Raw genomic sequence first — 3937 nt, 5'->3', positions numbered from 1 at the left:
GACAGGGCCCTTTCAGCAGGCCGGGGTGGGGTGGAGGGTGCTGGGCTGGGCCAGAACAGGGGGGCAGGGCGTCCAAGCCAGGGACTAACTGAGCCCTGAGACGTGTTTACTCTTGGATTGGTTGGTTACTTTAGGGGTGCGTTTCATAGGGTCCTTCTTTTGTTTGCTCCTTTCTGTCTTCTTGATGCGGTAGGCTCCGAGATTTGTAGAGTGAGCCTGTCCATCTGGCGGAAGCCATAACGCCGAGCGTGCTCACAGGGCACAAGACCTGGGTCTCTCTCGTGTCCCCGAGACTGGATTTTACACAGAAGTCGGTGGCAATGAAAATCAAGTGCACAGGGACGGTTTTCCTGGTGGCTGACGAAGGCAATGTCCTTCCCGGTGGAAAGCAGCCCATGGAAAGTTGGAGTAGAGTCAGGGGCAGTTGGGAAGCATGGCGACAAATGGGGGAAAGAGGGAGGGAGCGGGAGCCAAAAGCCTTCAGCACCCAGTATTCCCAGGGGTCTCGCATCCCAAGTACTAGCCAGGCCCGCCTCTGCTTAGCTTCCAAGATCAGTCAAGATCCCGTGCGCTCAGGGTGGTGTGGCCATAAAGGCCGCAGTGGCGCCTGGCTGCCACAAGAGCCCGTCCCAGTCATGCCTGCTCGACTCAGGAGTCACCGCCACCTCGGGGCCGCGGGCCTCAGATCCGGGACCCCAGAGCCGCTCCCCCACGGCCGGGCTGCTCTTCCAAGGCCCCAGCACGCCGGCCGCCGCGCTGCGCCTTCCGCCGGCCTCCCAGAGCCACCCCCCTCGCCTGCGGCCAGACCACGCGCCGCCCTGCTGCAGCGCGGGAGAGCCACAGGCCTCAGTCCCCTGCCAGGCTCCAGGCACACCAGGCGCCTCCCTTTTCGCAGAGCTCCAGGCCTTCCCGGCTCGGGAGCTCCCAAGCTTCCAACACATAGGGCCCGCTCAGGACGGGGTGTGCTCTGAGGCATCAGGGCCCAGGGCCAGCCGTTCTGGGATCCCTCTGGTCCTCCGCCTTGCGCGGAAAAATTGTTTTGGATCCCTCGCCGCCCCTCCTGCAAGGCCCCCTCTTGCCCCACACATCCAGAGCCGTCAGGGCTGCCCAGGGGCAAACAGCTGGCCCAGCACCGTGGGCCCTTTTTCTCACAACGCCCACACCATTGTCGCTTGTCCCAAGAGGACCCGCCCCGTTGGCCAAGGCCCTGCTTTGCCCGCGCTGGCACTAGAGCCCAGCAGCCTGATCCCGGGAGAGAGGGGCTGATGGGACACCCAGACACACCCCACCACCACCACGAGCAAACCCACCCCACACACACAGATACACACGGGAGCAGCGCGTGGGCACACACACATGGAACACACGGAGACACACGGGCACACACACACGGACACACAAAGACACAGACACAGACAAAGATAGCTTGAAGTAAGGGAGGAGACCACCCCTCATATTGTCTTATGCCCAATTTCTGCGTACTGAGACTATCACAGCAACTGTGACACCCATGCGCTGGCAATAGAGTGGCAGCCTGATCCCGGACAAAGGTACTGACGGACATCCAGACACACCCCACCACAATCACGAGCAAACCCATTCCCAGACACACATGGGCGCTCCCCTTTTAGTAAAAACTAAAAGGCAAAATGAAATCCACAGGCAGACAGCCCGGTGCCACACCCTGCGCCTGGTAGTTAAAGATCTACCCCTGACCTAATCGGTTATGTTATCTATAGATTACAGACGTTGTATAGAAAAGCACTGTGAAAATCCCTGTCCTGTTTTGTTCTGATCTAATTACCGCTGCATGCAGCTCCCAGTCAGTACCCTCTGCTTCCTCAATGGATCACGACCCTCTCACGCAGACCCCCTTAGAGTTGTAAGCCCTTAAGAGGGACAGGAATTACTCAGGGGAGCTCGGTTTTTGGAGACGTGAGTCTACCCATGATCCCAGCTGAATAAAGCCCTTCCTTCTACAACTCGGTGTCTGAGGGTTTCGTCTGCGGCTCCCTGCTACAGAAGGAGAGCAAGGGAGAGAAGAATGGAGAGATAGAACCAGAGGGAGAGAGAGAGACAGACAGTGGGGGAGGAGAGAGAGAGAGAGGGAAAGAGGGAAAGAGAGAGCGCGACAGAAGAGCGGAGGTGGAGGGGGAAGTAGAGAAAGGGAGAGGGTGAGGGAGTTGTAGAGCGAGAGCGATAGAGCCTTGGAGAGGGAGGCTCTGCTCAGGTAGACAGGGCCCCTTTGAGCAGGCCGGGGTGGGGTGGAGGGTGCTTAGGCCGGGCTAGAAAGGGGGTCAGGGTCCCCATGCGGGAAAACCAAGAGCCCTGAGACGTGTTTTATTTTCTTGGATTGGTTGGTTGCTTTGGGGTGCGTTTCATAAGGTCCTTCCTTTGTTTGCTTCTTTCTGTCTTCTTGGTGCGGTGGGCCCCCAGATTTGTAGAGTGCGCCCATCCTCTGGGAGAGCGTGGCTCTGAGCCTGTCATGGGCCAGCCTGGTCTCTCTCGTGTCCTCGGGACTGGAGTTTACACGAAGTCGGTGGCAAAGTGCACAGGGACGGATTTCCTCGTGGCTGGCGAAGGCAATGTCCTTCCCCGGATAAAGCAGCCCACGGGTTCTGGAGCGGAGGTCTTGGCTGGCGTCTTCGGACCCCCTGCCCCTGCCCGCCCCTTCCCCCGCTTGGACGGTTGCGGCGGCGCTGGATGAATGATTGAATTGCCTGGGCGTCCGGGAGCATGAAAGACACCCGGGACCTCAGGGAACTCGCGCCTGCGCCCTCGGGGTCGGTCCCGTCCGCCTGGGTTGGAGCCGGCTCCTGGTGGGGCTGCGGCGAGTCGGAAGAGGTGGGATGCTGCTGCCTGTGGTGCTGCAGTGGCGGATCTTCAGGGGGAGGCCCTGGGCTTCGGCTGGGGCGCAGGGGTGGACAAGGTGGATGGAGGCGGGGAGGTTGGGAAGCACGGAGACAAAAGGGGGAAAGCGGGAGGGGGCGGGAAGCCAAAAGCCTATGGTACTGCTATTCCCAGGCGGAATCCATCCAAGTACTAACCAGGCCCGACCCTGCTTAGCTTCACGAGATCAGAGGAGATGGGCGCCTTCAGGGTGTGTGGCCTAGACGCCCCACCTCTGCCTGGCTGCCCAAGAGCCCGGCCAGCCACGCCCGCCCGACTCCAGGCGTCACCACCACCCAGGGGCAGCGGGGCTCGGATCCGGGACCCCCAGAGCCGCTCGCCCGTGCCCCGGGCAGCTGTCTCCCTCTACGCCCGAGCACCGCCCGCCTCCCAGAGCGTCCCGCCTCGCGGAGGCCAGGCCTCGCGCAGGACCAATGTGGCGCCGCCCTGCTGTTGTGGGGGCGCTGGAGGCCTCGTCCCCTGCCAGGCTTCCGGCTCTCGGGCGGCCTCCTTCCGCCCAGGCTCCGGCCTTCCCCGGCTCCAGAGCTCCGAGCTTCCACCACATCGGCCAGCTCAGGACGGGTGTGCTCATCCTTTCACTTTTTAACTTTTTGTTGTTTCTATTTATATTTTATTGTGCTATGTCTTGAAATGTTGTTGTAGTTATTACTTTTGATTGGATATTATTTAGTATTCCTACTTTGAATAAGAGTAGTTTGCACAGCACACAGCTACAGTGTTATAATATTCTGTTTTGTTTTGTATCCTATTAGCAGTGAGGATTTTTTTAACCTTCAGGTGATCATTTATTGCTCGTTAATGTCCTTTTCTTCCTGACTGAAGTACTCTCTAGCATTCCTTTAGGACAGACATGGTATTCATAAAATACTTCAGCTTTTGTTTGTCTGGAAAAGTCAGTATTTCTTCTTTTTATTTGAAGAACATTTTCACTGTATATGGTATTCTAAGGTAAAAGTTTTTTTTTTCCTTTAGTACTTTAAATACTTATTGCTTCTCTCTCCTGGCCGGTAGGGTTTCCACTGTAAAG

The sequence above is a fragment of the Nomascus leucogenys genome, unplaced genomic scaffold (genome assembly GCF_006542625.1).
Source record: "Nomascus leucogenys isolate Asia unplaced genomic scaffold, Asia_NLE_v1 000760F_102273_qpd_obj, whole genome shotgun sequence".
Taxonomy (NCBI): Eukaryota; Metazoa; Chordata; class Mammalia; order Primates; family Hylobatidae; genus Nomascus; species Nomascus leucogenys.
This window is presented reverse-complemented; position numbering follows the sequence as displayed.